Source organism: Stegodyphus dumicola, chromosome 10 (genome assembly GCF_044657685.1).
Source record: "Stegodyphus dumicola isolate Sdum_Otavi_A_Nest chromosome 10, ASM4465768v1".
Classification (NCBI taxonomy): Eukaryota; Metazoa; Arthropoda; class Arachnida; order Araneae; family Eresidae; genus Stegodyphus; species Stegodyphus dumicola.
This window is the reverse complement of record NC_140777.1, coordinates 70,680,364-70,704,059: the sequence shown is the minus strand read 5'-3', so window position 1 is coordinate 70,704,059 and position 23,696 is coordinate 70,680,364. Positions and strand designations below refer to the sequence as shown.

The following is a 23,696-nucleotide window of genomic DNA, read 5'->3' as shown; positions in this document are numbered from 1 at the left end:
GGGATCGGATCGAGAATTGAATTTGGATTTTGAATTTACCTATTTTGTGTAATTTATTTTTTAAGGAAGGAGTTAAATTTTATGTGCTAGGATTAATTAGAGTTTTTGATTTGTGTTTGCTTATTTGTTAATACGAGAGTGATAAAGTTTGAAAATGTGTGTGAATTTCAAAAATTTTGGACTTTAACGTTAGGCAAACAGAATTGAACTTTAAAATTAGGAAAAATATATATTTTAATGTAGGAGAATAGGTACTGTACATTCTTACTGTTGAAAATCCTTGAGTGTTTTCTAGATGTGTATTTTTGATTTTCGACGTACTGATTTATGATACAAGATGGAAAATGAATTATTTCACGATAATCCTATGCTATTTGTATATCCTTGTAACAAGTTTCGAGTGCTTGTCTTTAAAAACTGGACTCATTTTTTGAGCACTTCTAAGAGAAAGAGATTAAAGACTCTAATTATTTTACTGAATGAGACAAGCCATAGCTATGCGTAGCTAGACATTTTTTTTTGTCTGTGTGTTTTTGCTAATTATTTAACCTAGAATCTTGTGAAATGTGTAATTGTGAGGGGTTAACGTTAGAGAAATTCTGATTTTATTTTTTTTTTTAATTGATTGAATAATATTTTGTGAAATGTATGTAATGTTTTCATGATTCTCTAGCGTAGTATATTATTGCTTTTTGATTTACAATGTTTTGATATGATCCCAGTATATTGTGTAATTGTTAGTAATTTAATTTAGTATTGAGCAATGAATTTTATAAGTTCTTAAGGCATAATGATACAAATGAATGAGTTAGAAAAATTGAAGATTGTTTTTCAATTGCAAAATTCTGTTTTAAAATTAACATGGGTTAGATTTGGATTTTTGCCTGAGATCAGCAATAGTGATGTTTGCATATTTAATTTTTTTTTTTGGATTGAATTCTTCAGCTTGAGTGAAGTTCTAATTAGTTTAATGAGTCAGAGTAATTGAGATTAGTTATCTTCTGAGTTTAAGTTTGTGAAGAGTTGTCATGTGAGAATTGTTTAAACAGTAGAAATTTAGTCTTGTGAATTGTAGAAAGTGAATTTTAATGAGAATTTTGGTGACAACGGGAATTTGGTTTGTGGAAAATTTTAGATAAGTTTGAGAAGATTAGTTACTTTTGCTCTGTACTCATGAGCGGGAATTTTCTGTTGATTACAAGTAGTTTGTCTTGAATTTGCTAGTTAATCGTAATAGATGTGATTTGAGGTACTGAATTTTCTTTCTTGGTTGGACTGGTTGCTGAATTTGGGGTTAATTCTTCTTTTGGCTTAAGTTTTGTATTTGAATTGGTAGTATCAAGATAGTTGTATCAGGTTTTTGTTTTGTTTTGGTGGTTTCTGCCAAGGTCCGTAAAATGTAAGTTCTCTGATGTTTAGTTTCTGTGGAAGAATTGAGATTTCTGTGGTCATAGGAAAATAGTAGAATTTGAGTTATGGATTTCATTTGTGTGATTTTTAGGGATTTTTGAGTTACGAGTTATGAGTATTTTTTTTTAGTTTAGCACTTTTGAGAACTTTGCATTTGTTGGTTGCAGTTAGGTCTTGCGTGAAGTTGTAATGTCCTGAAAGCTCGTTTTCTCGTAAATACTTGCACTTCATGGTGGCACTTGACCTCTTACACCGGGGACAAACAGGAACTTGTTATCTGAGAAATCTATTGCTGTATCTCTTTCATTGTGTTGGTTCAGGATTGTAACGTTTCGGTCAGCGCACTTTTCGTTCCGAGATAAGAGATCTTATGTTCTCTTTCAACGTGTCTGGAGGTTTGCTTGATACGTAAAAGTTTGAGTCTGTCATTTATAATACAGCGCTTTTCTCAGCTTACATGGACGCGGTAAAGAGTTACTTTGTTTCTTTTGTTTGAGGAAAACTTTGTTTCTTTTGTTTGAGGTTTTGTTTTGTTTGTTTGGAGGTGTGCTGAAAGCTATTGCTTAGGTTACTATACAACGTTTTGAAAAAGTCTGATGCAGAATAGATCTCAGTTTTTGCCTAAATTGGGGGTTTGTTTTGAACACTTTTTTTGATTTGTGATATTTTATTTAGTGTTCTAGTAACGTGCTTCAGTCCAGCTTTGATTGATTTCTTTGACTAGTTGAAATTTTTTTTGTGGACCTAATGGATTTTTAGAATTACTGATTTTTTTTTTGGTGTTGTCTTACTAAGGGGACTTAAGTTTGGTGTTGTTACTCACTAGTGTTTACCGTGAGGTTTGAAATTTTTAGCGGCACTTCACTCTTGCTGGTTGATTTTTTTTTGGCTTGATTTGAATTACAGTGAAATTTTTGACTTGATATGGTTTAACATAATGACTATTTGTGCATTTGTTTAGGTATTGCAGTCTAAAAATTTTTTTAAGTATCGCTGATCTCATTGCTCATTTGAATTATGTGCGAAATTTTTACAGTTTAATTGTATTTTCATTTTATGTCTATATGTGTATCTTGGTAGTATTTGTAAATTTTTGGGCCAAACGTTATTTTGTATATGCATTAGGTTGTATTATTATTATTTTTTGTGTGTGTTGGATGTAATTCTAATTGGTATTTGCACAGCGTATTCTGGATGCTATTTTCGGAATTGATTTTGGTTGGATCGAATTTTTGGACAATCACGTTTTCCTTCTTTCTGATTTTTTTCTGTGGGGTATTTTCGGCTGGTTCCGAGGTTCCTTGTGTTGTAACGTTCTTTTCTTTTCTAATGCTTGGCCCTGATCAGGCCGCTTCTGTTCTTAGACGTGATTGTTTGGGATTCAATCTTGGAAGTTATTCCATTTCGTAGTACTTAGGGGTCTTTACTCCTTATTTGAATACGTTCATGTGACATATTTTATTTGGAATTGTTTGAATTATTAGTGTGTTTATTTTCTCAGGAATGTATTTTATGTATTTGCGGCGCGTTAATTATCTTATTGATTGATCTTAGACATATTTTGTTTGTGATTAGCGCCTTATTTTTATTTTTATTTTTGTATGTGTTCTGAGTATTTCTAGGTTTAATTAAGTGATTTAATTGATGTTTTTGATTAATTATTTTTGATGATCTTCCTTGAGTATTTTAATTAGTAATTGCTTTGATTAATCTTGTTGTTTTACTTGCACATTTTGGACTTGAAATTTGATGTGTCAGTAACGTCACAGTTACCAAGGAGTCGTGTGAAATATTGTTACAGTATGTTATCCTTTAGCCTTATTGCACAGTAGGAGTCATGGTATTTCAAGAAGTATCTGTCTGCTAAATTTTGGTAAACCAAAATTTAATTCCTTAGGGGAAAGGAATGTTATGTAGAGAAATTACCGGATAGCGTTATAAAAATTAGGTGAATGATTTTATGATTTATGGAAATTTAAATTTTATTTTGATTATGAATTATTTATTTTAAGGCTTTAATTTTGGGGAAAAACAGATGCTTCTGGAAATAACAAACCTTAAGTTTTTTTATGAATTTAAATGAACAGACTCTCAGATGAGGTTAAGATTTTTCTTATTGTGTTGTACGAATTGTGTCGTAATTGAATAAACTGATATTTAATCTGGAACCTCTTACAGTATGTTTTCTTTATATATTTAATATGAACTTTTCCTTTATATCTTGTATATGTTTTATGTTTTCGATCCTCTCACGGCGCGGTCCCGGAATGCATTTTTTTTTCACAACGCAAAAAATGCTGTACACGTTTCACTATACGATCACTCCCTTTAACGGCAAGTAGTTTCATATTTAACATTTTATATGAATTTAAGATATAACATTGGTGCTGTGAAGTAAGATTCATAACATTATTTCCCGGCGTGAACTTAAGCTATTTAACACTCAGTCATTCGCAAGATCATAGAAAATATATCTTACTCACGATAAAAGATCCGTAATATAATAAAACAGAGAGAATGCTTGACCGAGGCCGCTGAAAATATAAGATTCTAAGAAGCATTTAAGGCTCATGGATATAGCGAAAATCACCCCATTCTTCGCTTTATAAAGAAATAAGATAATAGTCTTATTTTTTTCTTTCTATAAAGTTTTGAAGAAAAAATATAAGATGCGATCCTGTGACTTATAGTGGTAATAAAGAGAACTCTGAGGTATTTAAGACCATTGTCACTTGCCTTATTTAGAAACAGAACAGTTATGGCTAATGAAATTCCCATCTCATCATAAAGATTAAACGTGAAAGTGTTATCGGATTTTTTAATGTCCTCAAAAAGCATAAAACTTCGGAAAGAGGCATTTGCTCTTCTTTTTATATTTTACGTGTGTTAATGGCTGCAGGGGTCAATTATGCCGGTTCGACCACATTACTTGCTACGTATAAATAAGCGTATTTATTTTCGGGATGTTAAATAATTTGAAACAGGACCTTTTTGCCTATGAGCTAATCACATACATTACCTAATTAAGCTGGTTTGACGAATTATCGTCTCTTGTTAGTGCTTAGTTTTTAATATAACTGTGTGAACTGTGTGTTTTTCTAAAAATATATTTATTAGACTATGCATACAGTTTAAGTCTTAAAATGGTTACACAAAATAAAATGATTACTTCTCAATTATTCAGAATTACAAATAAAGGAGACTTGTAATGGTTATAAGATTCCAGATAATTACAACAACATCCTGTTTCTCAAAACTACAAACTCCTAAGTGGGATCTGCTATATCTAAATTACAAGTCTGACAACTAGTGCTTGTATATGGCAACACGGCGGTGGCACGGGCAAAACCAAGATAGCCTCCTAGTTTTAAACTTGTGCCTTGCCATCCAGTATGCATAACCTTTCTCGTCTGAGTGAATACTGTGACGAGCTAAGAAAAGGATAAAGTTTAATTTAAAATTCAATGTTATTAAAAGTTCGAATAACTGTCAAAGGTAAATTTAAAAAAAAGCGATTAAAATTTCTTCAATAGTATCTGGTTAAATTTTGGCACGTGTAGAGTCCCATAGGTGATTTTAATCCAATAGGTTTAGTCCAATATGTTTAAGTCCAATGGGTGGCCGATTGTTTATATTTTGGAATCCATAGCTTCGTAAAAGAATATATACGCATTATGGATATTAATTTTTGTTATTGAGAACCCTGTTTGGTAGTATAGAAAGTGTAATATTTTTTAATTTGACTCATAGTAGTTGCGTTTATATATATACAGTCGAATTAGGCATTTTTTTCAAAATTGTTACATTAACTTTTATTTAGATTAGACTGTCTATCGTTCTTATTAACAAAATGAGCCTACTTTAACTTGGAAGATCTTAAGAAAGCCAGCTTGAGTGGCTTCTATATTGTGTAACATTTGACAACTTATTTCGTTTTCTGCCTTTGATTATGGCCAAAATGGCTTCTCTCGTGAACTTTATAAACTGCAATAAACCAATATATTTGAAATAACCTATGGACTGATTGAAAGCCTATGGACTATTTGAAATAACCTCTTTAGCATTATTATAACAATTTATTTTAACATTGTGTTGCCAGTACTAATTATAATTATCTCATTATAATTATTTTTTATTAATTATGTTTATCTCCTATTTTCGTTGCACCAAATCAGATGTTCCATTTATGTTGTGAATCTCAAATTGTATTCCGACTATTTTGTAATTAAATTATGCCCTACACCATTATTTTTAATAAATACTGGATGCGGGGCGTACTGTGGAATTGCACGATGTACCATAATAGGCAAACTCTAGACCTTTTCAAAAGCTTCAGTCTATGCAAATTCTTATAAAACTTGAAATTACACCCCCCCTTTTTTTTTCAAATAATTAGTATAGGAAGGCATTACCAGTTGACCTATGGTACATCGCTGTCCCCCATACGTTTTCCTTTACCTTTATTCTTTTAGATTACTTATAATTTGTAACATATTTGCTAAATTTTTCTCTAATCTCTAAGACTGTTCTCAACTTTGTTCCCAGTTTACTAGACTATGCCCTAACTTCATCACAATAATTTAGCTTCTTCGAATTTATTTATTCTTCACAATTTTGTTAACATTTTCAAAAATATTTTTTCACAATTCATTAAAACTTTCTTGATAACTGAATTTAAAAAAAATTATTTTAGTACTAAACACTAAAACTTTTTCCATTCGTTCAGCTAAAAAGCTAAACTCTGCACTTATTTTTTTCATGGCTACGAGTGGATTTAATTTAGGATTCATAATCCAGGTTTTTCGATGTTTTTTCCTTTAACAAATTATTCATTTTTACCACACCCTATTTAATGTTAATAGGAGTTTATAGTTATTTTTATTCATATTAATCAGTTTAAAATTCGTTCGTAAGTATATCTAAATACATTTCTATTTACAGGTATATTCATTCAACAGTGATACATTTCTTAATACATTTTAGGCTTAGCTTTAGCATTTTAGGCATTTTAGGCTTTTAGGCTTAATACATTTTAGGCATACATTTTAGGGGAAATATATTCATTCTGTTTAGCAGCAAAATATGTTGTATTTTGCTGCTAAACAGGATGAATATATTTCTTCATTTTAAACGCTTTTGTTGATCTAATGTTAGAGAATATTAGGAATTAACTTCTCTTTTATTCTGTATTTCTTTATTTTTATTCTTTTATATCTTTAGATCACACTTTCATTTAATTTTTTTATATGTTGGATTGCTTCTCTCCTACACCTATTTTGGACTCGATCCGCTTAAGTTGTTAAATTATTAAATTTTAAGCTTTTCTGTTTGCTTATCATACTGATGCTACAATTGTTTGAAGAATTTTTGACCCGTCCTGTATGGTTTCAAAATTTGCATACTTTTTTATTTTTTAATGTATTGGATTACTTGTACTTTCTTGCTTTATTTTTTGTTCCTAGTAATGGAAAAATAATATTTTAAAGCTTTTTTTTAAATGTTTTTATGTTTCTGATTCTATAATGTTTACATTGCTTATTTCGCCCTGAAGGGGTTTGTCTGATATAGATACAGATGAATTTGAATGTATTTCTGAGATTATTTTTAAGTTTTAAATTTTAATTTGTGCTTTTACTGGTTCAGAAACTGGCTGATTTGTTTACATTTTCCGTTGCACCAGCCCGCCGAGGACGATGCAGGTAAAGATGCCAATTTGTTATTTCAATTTTAGTTTTGGCATGTTTTACCTAATTGCTTCTGCTTTGGGTTTCAGCATATGAATTATTCCAAACTGAATAAGGGATGGATTTTTAAAATATTATTTATTTTAACTCTTAGTTTGCATTATATATATGTATAACATTTTGTGTATAACATTAATATTAAAAAACAGCATTGAGTAGTTAGAAACCATTTTACATTATATATATATATATAATGTAATATTTTTAAATACTCATATATATATATATATATATATATATACGTATTAAAAATCAGGGTTGAATAAACAGATAGCACAAACAGTATAAAGAACTTTTTTTTTTTTTTAAGTTATCTGAAAAACTGCTAAGAAGTGTTTATTCATGTAGAATAAACAACATTTCATGTCGTTTATAGCAGCATTCCAAAAATGATAGGTAGAAACAAAACTAAACAACTTAAGCTACATTGAAATCTGAACACAGTTTGAGAGAGAGCTTTGGAAGTAGAATCGTCATTCCCTTCTTAACAGACGTATGACCATGGAATTTGAATAGCCATTTTCTGCGTAGAAAGAATGCAAGCTTAACGTTATTATTAATCCAATTTAGGTTTAAATGAATTTCCCATTAAACCAGCGTAACAACGAATATAAGAATGAAATATATAACATCTAATTCTTTTAATATTCCTATTCATTTCATAAAGCCCACATCTAAGTGCATTACCTGACGATGCATTACCTTCAGACTAACACTACTATCCTTTCATAGATATCTAATAAATGACAGCAAAGGCCATATTCCCTTTAGATCAGAACGTATTTGTAATCAATCTACATACCGAATATGAACTCGTCTGCGAACGATATAGACTCCTAAGGCCTTTTATAGAATTGATCTGAAGACATATGAATAGCTTCTAAGCTTCCGAATTGAAAATCTTTAGTGGAGGAAGTGAATGGCACATTGATTTCCTATCGCCTTACATCGAAAACATGAATATGCTTGTGCAAAATCGAAAAGCTAATGGAAAGATTCTTCAGCCTTTGCAAAGACACACGTTTATTTACTTTCATACAGCCTTCGATTCCTTTAGCTATTAAAAAAATCTGATGTGTACACCACATGACTTCCTTGTACGGAATATTAAATTATAGGCAATTTTTTCCTTGAATTTCATTTAAATTGATTGGATTGAATTAAATCTACTTCGTCGATAGCGCATAAACCACAATAGAATAAATGCACTCTTTAAAATTCACTATATTTGTTTACTATAACGACACTCTGAATGCACAAAATTTATATCATTTGAAGAATTATCGTTGCCACATGTTCTATTCAAATACTATAATAAAGCTAAAACGATGTATGAAAGAAATTAAGCAAAAAAAAAAAAAAAAAAACAGAAAAGAAACAGTTTTTCACAGACGATTTAGTATTTCTCATTCAATTAATTCAATTCTCACTTCCCGACAGGGCAAAGATACATAAAAATTCAAAATATCTGCATTAAAAATTACGAAGTAAATCTTAAGCACTTATTTCCTCGAAAAAATTCCAGAAAGGATTAAGCATGTTTTAATTGGCAGTAATAAATGAAGGCGTTATTTTTGTGTTCCGAAGCTTAGTCTCTCTAGATTGGCAACAAATTTACAATTCTGCTGTTTTAAATGTAAAAAAAAATATGTTCGCCATGTTATTTAAACCTTAACCGCACTTAAACAGCTTTTAAATTGTTGATAATTTTACAAATATTGCTTCCAGAATTACGAAAGACATAAACGCCTTAACCGGAAGATAGGAACAACATAATTCAATAATTTTTAAAGCAAAAAATACACAATTTACAAACATATAAGAGTAAAGAAACTGAGATCACTGAGCCGGATAACTGAGTGGATATATATATAAATATATTTATATACGTTTGGTGCGGCCGATTGCAACCAAAATACGGGTGCACATCTACATGTTATAGCAGTCGTATATACAAAATTTCAACGTTCTGAGGTTACTCGTTTTTGAGTTATGCGAGATGCGTACGTACGTACGAACGTACGCACATACGTCGTACGTTCGTACAGACGCCACGAAAAATTCTCTTCAGAATTAATTTTAAAGCAGTTTTATAATTTCTTTGGAGGAAAAGAGTCTTTTATTCCTTAAAAGTCCTTACGTGCAGATATCACGCAAAAATATCGTTAAGTTGCATTCGATAACGGTCAAAATGGATATTTTCGTTGAAATATCTTGCCTGAAACTTTTCGCGATTACGATACTTCCTTTTTACTTCGTACAAGGAAGTGAAAAGTGCTGGTTATCTTGAGATGAATGTCTTATTTCTATTCTCACTGTACCATCTAGATCTCTATTAAGGAATTAAGATTTATGAAAACCAACTAAAAATAAATTTTCTCTGATTTGCAGAAAATCTCCCGTTCAGTTACTTCTTTCCTCTGCGTAGTCAGTGCTTATAATACCAAATGATGTTCATCTCAGCTTCTTTTGTATTTTTTAAATGAGGATTTTATTGCACATTTTAAAATGTAGTTACATTCATGTAGTTTAGGAACTAAATAAAAAACTCAGAAAAGTCTAATTAAAGATCCTTATGATGTAGCTAATTTATAAGGTATCGGGTGACGGATCCACTTTGTTTCACACTCTTTAGTACGTAGGTTCAGGAGCTTTGCAGGCTCAGACATCGAGCAGTAAAATTCCTAAATTTGGTAGTTCAATACCCCAGCGATCGGGCTAGCTGCAAGGAAATTTTCGCGATTCGTCAAGAGTAACTGAATATTAGCCAGTTTCCCTTAAAAAGCCCGCTCTACGAAATCATCCCTATTAAGAGACAGATAGCCTTTAAGAAGCTTTGCCTCAATTAATTAGCCTAACTTAGCTTTGTTAAATGTCGAAGACGTTTCGGGTGTTTATTTAGCTTCTTTTGTTGTTGTTTATTAATCGAGTATATTTGTAATAATACTTCGAATCTTTGCATTCTCGCAAAACATCGAGCAGAAACTCCCAACATACCTAAATTAGTTACTTTAATTTTCATAATCGAAATTTAAAAATGAAATATTACTTTTCTGTTCCAATAAAATGCTTTAACTGTCTATGTATATTAATTGCCTTAATTAATAATGAGCCATATTTCAGTTTATTTTTAATTCAGGATTCCTAGTCCTGCTCAAGATAAACATCTAAAGGATTTAGAATCTGTACGTGCAAAGCTTTCAATGTTTATGAGTTGCGTTAATCCTCGACATGTATAAAAGTATAATTAAAAGCTAAACCAGTGAATTCTGCGGGTTATTTTAAGCTCCGAGAGGTTAATATTTTGAAATAGAAGGTAAATAGGTTTCTTTCCATCCAAAAAGACAAATTTAGGATTAATTTAATTTTTGTAAGTAAAGAAATCGTCTACATATAGAGGCAAATAAGATATGAAATGCCTTCTTAATTTTCTTGCATCGAGAAACCAATATCTAAATGTTTATTTTCTAAAATTTCATTAGTTAAACTTAATAATTTACTTTTGTAATATTTACTTTTTTAATTCTGACGAGAAGTTTTCAAATAACTATAATTAGAAGGATTTAAATCTTTCTTTTTCTTTCAAGTATTCTTACATTTGCTCAGAGAAATTAAAATTTACATTCTGAAATTTCTTATAATCGCAGGAATCAGAACGTTTGAGAGTAGCATTGCTTCGTGAGCAAGTCGTTGTTTGGAAGACGACTAAAATAAATAAATAAAAATTTATTAAAATCTTTATTATAATAATCTTATATTATTAAAATAATCTTTATTATAATCTTTATTATAATAATATAAATAATAATCTTAATTATAATATAATTATGAACAGTAAATATTTCATTTAGAGTTATCTTCTGTTCCCCTTTCTGGTCTTTAATTTTCCTTCTGGTCTTCTTATTTTAGGCAGTATTAGTTCAAATCTAGTAGTATTAGTAGGGTTGCTATTCATATTTCTGGCCTAATAATGACAAAACAAATACTTATGATTAAAAGTGGTTTTATTTATTTATTTTTTTCAAAATATTCTCTATGAAGATCGATATGTTACCGTGAAAGTCCGAAATTGGAGAATTTCGACTTTCACCGGAGAATATCAACATTCACCAAATACGTCGGTGAAAGACCGAATATTTCACTACATTCTTGTATATTCGGACCCTCACCGGTGTATCACAATCACAGATATGCTCTGGTGAAAGTCGAAAAGAGAGGTCATAAAGTGCCATAATAGTTTAAGTTGTTGCAATAAATAAGATTTGAATCACATAATTTAATAAGTTTTTTATTACTGTTATGTTATTTTCTCATTTAGAACGTACTGTATAATTAAGTAAGTTTTTAACTTCCTTAATTATACAATATCTTCAATATTATTTTCCTTTCTCATTTTGAATGTATTGTGTGTTTTAGGTTCTCATGTTCTTAAGTTCTTATTTCAAGTCTCAAGTGCGTTTATTTGCGACTGAATTACGGAGAAGAAAATATAATATTGTTATATGTTTTACATTCACCATTAGTACATGGTGAATGTCGACATTGACCGGTGTAAGTCAGAAATAGAGTATTTGTAAAATATTTCGGACATACACCAAGAGACTATGTGAATGTTGACATTCACCGGTGAAAGTCGACATTCTCCAGATTGCGGTGTTTCACCGTAACAGATACTCATGTTCAAAGGCATGAAAAAGTTGAACCAATTTTCGAAGCACTTGTTTCACAACCATTAAGGTAACTCCAAAACATGCGTTTTGAATGCATGGAACCGCTTCTTTGGGTGTCGCAAATCGTTGTCCACGTAATTTATTTTTGATGTGCGGGAATAAAGAAAAGTCATTTGGTGCCGAATCAGGCCTGTACGGCGGCTGACACATCAATTCGATGTTTTGGTCCATCAAAAATTCCTTTTTTTTGAGTCGATGTGTGAGAGTTTGTCATGACGAAGACTGATTTGCCTCTTCTGCTTTTTCGAGTTTCCCCAATGATTTCTGGCAAACAAATACTCGTGTACCATTCGAAATTGAACCTTCGTCGTTGTGTAACGTCACTGTCGCCACGTGTCCATGCTGAAGAAAGAGCTAACCATTTGCTTCTATGTGCTTCTTCGGCGAACTACATTTTTTAGATTTGGCTCGTCTTGAAAGACCCATACAGTCGACTGCTGTTTTGTTTCGGACTCATATGCGCAGATGAATGATTTGCCACCTGTGTAGATGTTATACACAGCCTTTGATTTTGATGCACTTTGAACGTATTTTTCAAACATTTACTTGCATTAATCGACACAAGCCTTCTTTTAAGCGTCTGTCAGATTATGAGGAATCCAGCGCGAACAAATCTTTTTACAGCCAAATGTTCATGTAATATCTTATTGATGCTTGTCATACTAATGCCCAGAGATACCTCAATGTCACGATATGTCATATGACGATCTTGCTTTATCAGTTGACCCATAGCATCTATATTTTCTGGCACAACAACCGATTTGAGTACCTTCACGGAATTCGTCCTGTCCCAAAAGTCGACCACGACTGAATTTCGTTTTACCAGTTTTCTACAGTATTGCAGGATGGTGCTTTGTTGCTGCATAAAGAATTAAGTTCATCGAATAACTCTTTTAGGTTACAGCCGAAAACATCGTGGCAAAAACATCGCGGACGAAAACGTCGCGGAGAAAACAACGCAAGGCGAAAACGTCGTGGTACAAAACATCGTGGGAGAAAACATCGCAAAGAGAAAACATCGCAGTTCTAAAACATCGTGGTACAAAACATCGTCGTCGAAAATAAAGCGGTTCAAAAACTTCGCAGTTTAAAAACATCGTCGTCGAAAATATCGTGGTAAAAAATAAAGTGTCTACAAATCATCGCATGATGATAACATCTGAGACATGCTTTCTTTTAAGGCTTTGATAACTGTAATGGATATTCCCATAATGATTTGTGAGCGCAAGATGGAAAGAAGGATAATTTTTACTTTCATATTTTTTATTAACTAATAAATTTTTGCTGAGAAAATGAGAATAAGCATAGAAAATTAATGCAACTTATAGCACTCAATAGAATTTTAAACCGACATAGTTAACTAACAAAGGCCATTAATAAATCATTTAATTGTCTATGCTTAAGTTTCCTTCTTACGTTTTCAGCAAAACTTTATTAGTCAATAAAGAACTGTGAAAGTAAAAATTATCCTTCTTTACATCTTGCGCTCACAAATCATTATGGAAATATCCATTTACAATTATTAAAACTTGAAAAAAGCATGTCTGCAATGTTATCGTCATGCGATGATTTGTAGATACTTCATTTTTTACCACGATATTTTCGACGACGATGTTTATAAACTGCGAAGTTTTTGAACCGCTTTATTTTCGACGACGATGTTTTGTACCACGATGTTTTAGGACTGCGATGTTTTCTCTTTTCGATGTTTTCTCCCACGATGTTTTGTAGCACGATGTTTTCGCCTTGCGTTGTTTTCTCCGCGAAGTTTTCGTCCGCAATGTTTTTGCCGCGATGTTATCGGCGGACACCACTCTTTTATTGATAATCCACGTCGAAAATCATGAAAAATTACTGCACGAAAATATTCACGAGTCAATTTCTTTTTTTGCCCGAGAAGAATTTTTCATTTTACTGTCAATAACACAAATCATACTAAAATGGCAAACGGTTCTGAAAAGGTTATGGCTAAAAATATCAAATTTTAAACTGGACTCGTCTAGCAACACTTACTGCTGCTAGGACCAGAAATATAAATAGCAACCTTAGTATGATTGGCTTGAGAAAACCTGCGAAACACACATCTTAAGATATTCTTTGTTTGGTATATTTTCGCTACAAATAAATGAATAATTTCATTAATTTATAATCGCTTTAGTATTAATAGATAAAATGATAATCACTTTAATAGGCCCTCTAAAACTATCCACTCTATTTAGAAACAAGGCAGATTGACAATCTTTATATTAATACAAGCTATTTTAACATGCTAATATCTGGTTGGATGTGGAAGACGTTAAAAAATACCTTAGATAACGGCATTTTAATTGCGAATAAACGTATTAATTTTCTTTTATTTGGTGCAGTTGAAAAACATTTATGTAGTTAGAATTGCACTTATTTTACTTCATCAGCCAGTCTAAAATTTTTATGACTTTAAACTACTCATTGGGAAAAGGTAATGTTTATTTACGGGGACCATTTTCAATGGTTTCAAAGCAAGTTTGGGAATTACTTTTGTTCTTAGGTTGTTCAAGTTTAATTGCCATGAAGGGTAGTCAGATGGTATATAATGCGAATCAGTGTATTTTGCACTGTTAGATTTTTATAGAGCACGAGTACACATTATAGAGTCTTACTTTCTTGTTCCACATAAACTAGAGTAGAACCTGGAAACTTCTCGAACAGCTGAGAAGAAAACTACTGACTCAAGAAGAAGGGTGAAAAATAACCCTTTAAATTAATTCAAAATGGTTAACAGAAAGGCACGGTCTTCGTGCGTTACAAACTATAGCGTAGAACTTGCGGTGAAACTAAAGCGTAGAACATAATTTAAGTCAAACTTAAAATAAATAGTGCAAGATAGCACTTATGTCACGCCTATCAGGTGAACTCACAAGAACCTAACTGGCGTGATGATCAATCCGATATGGCCAAGAGGCTTACTAGCGAAACAGCGAAACGTGCGCTTGCCTAGCAAACCACGCTCTGAATAAACTCAGAGATTCACCCCTTTAAATAAGCACTTCACTTAACTTCAAATTTACATCCTGGCGAGAGAATGTGAGGGGAAGTTGAGAAGTTCAGAAAAATGTATCAACTTAAAATAAATTTGTTATGCAAAATAAGGAAAACCTTACAATACTACAGAACCATTTGAAATGCAGTCTGTTCTACTGTTGCAGAAAATAGGATCATTGCATCTCACATCAAGATTTAACAGTCCACAGACTGATAATACACTCTTAGACAAAAAAAAAAAAAAAAAAATTACGCACCACGACGCACCGAGAAGATATAAAGCAAATTGGACACAAATGGATATGCATACAATTTTCGACAAAAAAATGCAAAATTTTACATTTTGGCTGCCAATGAATGAACGGTTGTCGCTACAGCATGTCTGATCTGCGCGCTGGCAGGCTATTTAAGAGGAGAAATTACGATTCCAGGTCAAATTCTTCACGAATTTCATTCTGTGTGCTCCGGTAGACAGTAACTATTCAGTAACTACTCGCATTCAGGTGCGCGAGCGATATACGCAGATGTCAGAATTTAAGAGAGGTCGTGTAGTTGGGCTCAAAGAAGCGTTTGGTCTTATTGGAGAATAGCTCGACATTTGAGTAGGAGCTATGCCACTATTAGACGATGTTGTTAGGAATGGGTGAACCATGGCTGCACACAGCGTCAAGAAGGAAGCGGTAGGCCTCAAGAAACGTGAAGACCGAGCAATCATCAGAGCGGCACTCACAGCCCCAGATGCATTATTATCATCGATTGCACGTGCAACTGGTGCTTCAGTGACCGCAAGGACCATTCATAGACGGCTCACAGAAAGAGGGCTGAGGTCACGGCGCCAATTGCGCTGGTTACCATTGACCTCTGTACAACGTCAAGCCCGTTTGCAGTGGTGTCGGGCTCATTCCCACTGGAATGTCACTGACTGGAGTAGAATAGTCTTCAGTGACGCGTCCCGATCACCAGCGAAGGCGAGTCTGGAGACGCCCCGGACAGCGGTGTGATACCAACCTGACTGGCAGAGGCCGACAACCAGGAGTGATGGTCTGGAGTGCCATTTCATTTCATAGTAGGACCCCTTTGGTTGTCATCCGTTGCAACCTTACAGCACAGCGGTACATCGACGAAGTTCTTAGGCCCGTTGTGTTGTCTTTCACGTTACGCCCCCCTGGGCTTACATTTCAGCAAGATAATGCCCGCCCCCCACAGCATAAGTTTCTACTGCTTTCCGAACATTACGTTGGCCAGCAAGGTCGCCTGATCTCTCTCCTATTGAGCACGTTTGGAGCATTATGGCCAGGGCCCTCCAACCAGCTCGGGTTGTTGACGATCTAACCTGCCAGTTGGACAGAATTTGGCACGATATCCCTCAGAAGGACATCCGCAACGTCTATCAATCGATGCCAAGCCGAATAACTGCTTGCATAAGGCCCGGAGGTGGACAAACGCGTTACTGACTTTTATTACTTTTTGAAGCTTTATCACTTCAATAAATCATAAAATTTTTCCTAAACTGTAATCATTTGTTTTTGTGTACATCACTTCTACCGATTTTCGTCCCATTCGGATAATTCCTTCTTGGGTGTATATCACACGGAATGGTCAGGTTCCAATAGCTTGAGCTCCACATCAAGCTTGCTATATGGAACGCTAAGACCTTCAGAGACAAAATCAAAATGAAATAGTCGATGATTCACAGTAATTGTAAAAGCGAGGATCACTGCATCACCCCCCAAAGTATAACACCCCGGAAAGTTAATCAAATAATAGATCACACGAAATGTTGGATTTCTTTTTATATGACTCTTACTCCAAGCAGTAGTCCATAGTACTGAATCTTTGGAGAAAATTTTGAATGAAGATTCTGCTTAAAACACAGTCTATTCTCCAGTTGCAGATTATAACCACATAGCATAATATAAATTTTATATCTGTGAGCAGTTTGAAAAAATCATCACAGTTGAGGAGTTTTTTTTTTTTTTTTTTTTTTTTTTTTTTTTTTTTTTTTTTTCAAATCCACTGCATAGTCGTTATCTACCTCTGTTTGTCGGGGAATACATTAAGCTCAGTGTTCTTGCTTATCAAGACAAACGAAAATAAGTCAGACAGTTCTCCACACGTATTCCGCTCACTCTCTTTTCCTTTTTTCCCGCATCTCATAAAATCCTCTGGGAGCCTTTTTTTCCCCTATCCCTCAGTTTTTCCTTTATATCAAAACATACGCAAGCCAGTTTGACTGAGCTGCACAATAATCAACTCTTACTTTCATTTCTCTTTTTCGTCCCTCACTTTTCAGCAATTTTGTCAAAATTTATCCGTTTGTTATCATCAAAAATAATATTTCATACAAACAGGCTTCAAGTAATTTTTCATTAGTAGAACATACTCAAAACGCCTTCTGAAACCCAAATTATCCCACATGGAAAGACAAACGTGACAAGACAAACGTAGATCTGTAGAAGCTAGGGCACAGGTCTATGCATAATTTTGACAAATATAACGATAAACATTTATTACTCACATATTAGAAATATTATTCCATTGGTGAGGTTCCCTTCACCTCATCGACCATTTAAAATCTATAAAGTTTGTTTTATAGTAAATGAGACATGTATTCTTAATTTTGTTTTGCTTCAATTTATTTTGAAAAGAACATAAAACAAAACGATTTATTTTGAAAACTAAAAACAAATCTGATATGTACACTACATGACTTCCTTGTACGGAATATTAAATTATACGCATTTTTTCTTGCATTTCATTTAAACTTATTGGATTGAATTAAATCTACTTCGCCGACAGCGCATAAAACAATATAGAATAAATGCATTCTTTAAAATTCACTCTAGTATTTGTTTACTCTAGCGATACTCTGGCGCTAGATTCACTTAACAGTATTATATTTCGTTCATATTATAACTCATAATGTACAAAATGTATATCATTTAAAGAAGAGAATTATCTAATCGTTGCCACATGTTCTATTCAAATACTATAATAAAGCTAGAATGATGTATAAAAGAAACTAAGCAAACAAAACAAAACAGAAACAGTCTTTCACAGACGATTGAGTATTTTTCATTCAATTAATTCAGTTCTCGCTTCGCGACAAGGCAAAAATACATAAAAACTGAAAATATCTGTATTAAAAATTACGAAGTAAATCTTAAAATTTCCTGGAAAAAATTCCAGAAAGGATTAAGCATGATTTAATTGGCAATAATAAATGAAGGCGTTATCTTTGTTGTTGCGAAGCTGAGTTTCTCTAGATTGGGAACAAATACACTAGTCCGCTGGTACAAATGTAAACAATGAATGGCCGCCATCAAAGAAAAGGCTTAGCGGCACTTAAACAACTTTAAAATTGTTGATAATTCTAAAAATATTGCATACAGATTTACTAAAGTATAAAAACCTTAACCGGAAGATAAAAATAACATAATTCAATCATTTTTAAAACAAAAAATGTACAATTTACAAACATATACGAGTAAAAAAACTGAGATCACTGAGCCGGGTAACAGAATGGATATATATATAAATATATTTATGTACGTTTGGTGCGGCCGATTGTAACCAAAATACGAGTTGCACATCAACATGTATAGCAGTCCTATATACAAAATTTCAACGTTCTGAGGCTATTCGTTTTTGAGTTATGCGAGATACGTACGTACATACGTTCGTACAGACGCCACGAAAAATTGTCTTCAGAATTCATTTTAAAGCAGTTTTATTATTTTTTTGGAGGAAACGAGTCTTGTATTCTGTCCTTACGTACAGATATCACGCAAAAACATCGTTAAATTGCGTTCGATAGCCGTCAAAGTGGATATTTTCGTTGGAATATGCTGCTTAAAACTTTTCGCGATTACAATACTTCCGTTTTACTTCATACAAGGAAGTAAAAACGAGATTGAGTTAGAATTACACTCCAAATAACGATTATTGAAGGTGTTAAGACAAAAGGAATCAGCGTAATATTCAAACATTTGCAGGTCTAGTTCGAATGATTAAATGTTGTACCTGAAGAAGAAGGTTTTATATCTAAACCTTGGAAACTAGTATTGAAATCTTATGATTATTACACTGATTCTTGTTGCCTTCGCCCCTACGATATAAAGACGGTTTAGACAACTGCGAAAGGTTGTCCGCTAAACTATAAACCTACTATGCAGTATCCAGCAATATCAACGTAATTGACACATTATTCGAAACTCATAATCCAAGCTTTGTAAGTTGCAACTACTTTTGTGTTTGAGGATAACAGTTATTTGAAACATTTTTTGAGGTAAAGCATATAATTATAGGGCTCAGTGATGAAGAACGTTTTGTTTTCTAAAGGGCTTAGTTGATGTATTACTTGTGTGACATATTAACGTGATATACTATATATCACATTTCACAGATAGTTTCTTATTTATCGAGAATGTTTTCGTCAGCTCAAAATATACCACATTTGGGCCTTTCAGTAGGAATAAAATTTTGATGCTATTTTCATCCCACACATATACATCATGTTGAATTTCTAAGTCGATCCATTATGCAAATAGTAAGTTGCATATTTTTAAGACTTACTTTTCTTATAAATATATGTCAGCAATGACATCCCTCTAGTTTAGTGTACATATCTATGTATACCTCCATATTGTTGACAAGCTTATGAGATTTCTTCAGCTATACTCTTGTTGACAACAGTCTTATTCATTTTCAACGTTCGCAAAGGTACTGCAGTTTTATGTATACAAATTGTTTCCAATATTCTTACATGAAGAAATCTACGTTAATAAGACTTAATCGCTATAATATTCAGGTATGATTCTGATTGACCTGCTGGAGCTGCACTCTCTATCGGCAGCTAAAAGTTGCAAAACAATTGATAGCTACTTATATTCTTCCTTATAAGTATCTAAAATCACTGCATTTTTCAGAAAAAAATAACTTTTGTAACTAAAACCAAACAAATTATGTAAACCGTCATGCAGTTTTATTCTGCCTCTTGTAGAGACTTTAGGTATTTTGGAAGCAGGAAAGATGATAAATTAACAAATGACTTCGCCGGGAATCGAACCACGGACCTCTGGAATATCGGGCCAATATGCAGAGCACTACACCACGAAGGCACGCTAGGAAGGCGGGAGAAATACCTTATACCCTATTTATTTTAAAGCTGATTCTCACGTTAAATATTTAACATTAATTGTAAATCAATAAACAAATTAAGACCTTTTTTGGCAAGAGTATAATTTTCCCAGACTACTAGCAAACTATTTCATTAGGCAGCCTGAGTCAAAATACCTTCAGAAGGTATTGTTCGTTACTCTTCAGTTAGCCATTTAAATCGCGTTGAGAGACAAAGCATCCATTTACCCTGACGACGTTTCGCAAACGATGACGTAATTCTAATTATGGAAGATGCTAGATTAATTTATTACCTCGTGTATGACAAAAAGATGGCTTAATTGGTGGGTGTTCTATATTAGACACAACCGCTAAAAGGTACTGTCTAATGCAAAGCGTAAATAGTGTTCTTCAGATAGGTACGGAGCAGGTGAAAGGCTAAATTTGTATGCTTAACGATAATGAATATATATTTAGTGCAGAAATTTATTTATGCGATACTAATGCTTTAAACATTTACAGTTCTATTATTTTTTATCAAGAATTAATTTTATTACATTATATAGATTTGTTTAAGTTTCCTTACATTACATAGCCTTATTTTGTTCGGCGGATTATCGTCGTTACAAAATAATTTAAGGTTTATCTAACACAAAGACTACAATGTCATCAAGTTTATACAGGAGCAAGAAACATAAAAATCAATAATGCTTTCGCTGTGATCCGAATTTCGGACTTTTCGATTATTGTCAGACATACATCCAACTGCAACACGAAGGCACGTGGTGAAGAAAGAGAAAATTTCCTATAAACTCAGTTGATATTTATTTGTATTACTTATAGGTTGTGTAATAAAGAAAAATAAATTAATCAAAATCCTCCACAGTTGCTTGGGAATTTTGTAATTAGGATTGAGAAATTAGCTTATGAACACACAATCAAACTACGTTTACCAAGCTTTGAGCTCACTGTAATGCATCTTAGCCTAGGTGTAAACTGTCTACAGCAGCGATGAATTTATTTGAAAAAGTACATTGGGACTACCTGCATAAGGAGTAAAATTCCTTCGTTTAAGTCTTTCTGAAGGACCTGGCTCTTATTCATATTATACATAATAGAACCGACGAAAATTCTCATGCAGCCAGTCCGTGTTCCCAAGCTTTGATCCGGAATCAATTACCAGTGTCCAGCTGTTTTATTCATTCCCCCTCTTGCTTGCGAAAACTGGGAGAAAATACATAATCGCTCCCTAAAATGACAAGAAGATAGTACGTCTATAGTATGCCAAGACTAAGAAGATAGTACTTCTATAGTATGCCAAGACTAAGAAGATAGTACTTCGCAAATGTATAGCTCAGAGATTGAAATTTTCAGATCATGGAACAAAACACGCCTTTTAAGAAAGTTAGATAGCAAAGCAATTTACATCAATCCAAGCTCACTAAATATTGGTGTCACATGCTTCAAGTGGGCGGTAAACTGAAAATAGAGAAAATAATTAATTATCTAAATATACGTTACAATAGTATCTTTACTTGTATTTAAAACCTTGTTATCCTTTAAGTATGTATGCGACTACTTATGTTATGTGCTAAGCTTAACAACCTTATCACCTTCATAGAATGTACCAGCAATGAAAAAAAACTATACCTATGTCTTGTTCACATGTTATTAAGTAGGGTACTGAGGATGAGGAAATTAAGAAGACATAGAAATCTGAAACTTTTAGATTCGGAATTAAAATGCTCAATATTTGTAAAAACTAATCTAAAATTTCGCTTGAACTTCTGAAAACTAATTATGTTAACAGCTATTCTGGAGATGTTAACAAATTTCCTATTCATTTTAAATGAAATTCAGTTTCAAATCTCTTTGTCTGATCAAGAGTGAGAACATATATTTAAACAAGAATACTACAGAACAGACGTATTTAAAAAAGCATTGGGAAATTTATTATTTTAATATCGCAACTTTAATATCGCACTATGCAAATTACGAGCAGACAGAAAATAATCGTTTGCATTTTGACAATGAAATTTCTTAATAAATGCTTTCAGAAGCAAATTACAAGATGGAAACGTAGCTTTTGTTCCTGCCAATTAATATTTTTCAAAAGGATTTGAAAACTTTATATTTTAAACTAATGAATGCATGACAATGCAATAAGCAACAGAAAATGCAAATATTAAGACATTAATGAATTTGAGTGCGTACTTTTCTAAATAATATGTTATTTCATTCATGAATGCAAAATAAATGTATAATATTTCTTCAATGAATTGTTCTTAATTTAACATGGTCTTACAGCTCAACTTATATTCATTGTTTATCGACAGGATGAAGTTAAAAAAATCTCATGTGGACACCACAAGACTTCATCGTACGATGTATTAAATTATACACATTTTTAGTTGCACTTCATTTCAACTTATTTCCTGGAATTTCATCACAGATGTATTTCTTATTCAATTAATTTAGTTCTTAAATCGAGGCAAGGCAAAGAGGCACAAAAACTCCGAGTATCTTCATTAGAAACTTTAAGATACAGAAAAACATCTAACCCCAATTACAGTTAAAACAGTTTAAAAAAATTACAAATAGAATTAAAGCTTCTACGCAAAAACAAGCAATTTGACCGGCTGGCAGCAAGACAGATTTTTCGGTGCACAAAACTGAAAGATTACTTTTGGTCCCACTCCGCAAAATAGCAATGAAGTTGGTGTACAAATTGACTTAATTCACTATTTTGCTAAGAGTTGCAAATGTAAGCAAACTTCAGCCTTGTTAGGTTTAGCAAGACTTACCTTTTAAATTGTTGATAATATCGCAACTATTGCATGCAGATTAACTAAAGACTATAAAGCTATAAAAACCTTAACCGGAACATAAGAACAACATATTCAATCAATTTTAGAGCAAAAACTGCCAATTTACGAACACATAAGGCTAAAAAAACTGCACTAAAGCTGATTAACAGAGTGTGTATATAACATGTGTGTATTCATGACGTATATAGCTTATATATGACAGCCTATGCAGCTGTCACCTGGAAAATCACTTTATTGTGATGTTCAGGATTTAAGATTTCGACCTTATGTTCCCTCTAGGTTTCGCCATGCTGTTTTAGTCAGTAACATCGTTTGTCACATCCTGGCATCAAGGCTTCGAGATAACTGATACAGCAACGTTTTGTATAGCCTAGTATGCAAAAGGACATAGCCAACTGGACATGTTTGCGCTTGGAGTGCCAAAGATCTAAAATTGTCAGACACATCACCAGCCAACTTAAAATTTTAATTTGCCCTCATCTCCCTTCAATCACGTGCACCTCGACTTGGTCGGGCCATTGCCGCCTTCTAATGGATGTTCTTATATTCTTACTTGCATTGATCGATTTACTCGTTGGCCCGAAGCCGTTCCTTTGGTAGATATTTCAGCTGATATCTACCAAAAGGCATTTTACACCATTTGGATTTCACCGTTTGGATTTCTCGATTTGGAGTTCCGGAGCAGATTTCTACTGACCAGGGGCATCAGTTCGAGTCCCAACTCTTCACGTCACTAACTAGGTATTTGGGCACTTACAGAGTGAGAATCAGCCCCTACCATCCAAGTTCCAATGGAATTGTCGAGAAATTTCATCGCTCCTTAAAACAATCAATTCGATGCTATA

General features: G+C 33.0%; 1 protein-coding gene across 3 annotated transcripts in view; it reads left to right on the top strand.

The window, feature by feature from the left end:
* LOC118193720 (calcitonin gene-related peptide type 1 receptor-like) overlaps positions 1–23,696 on the top strand; it is a 666,801-nt gene that overhangs the window by 102,222 nt on the left and 540,883 nt on the right. The gene's annotated exons all lie outside the window — the stretch shown is intronic.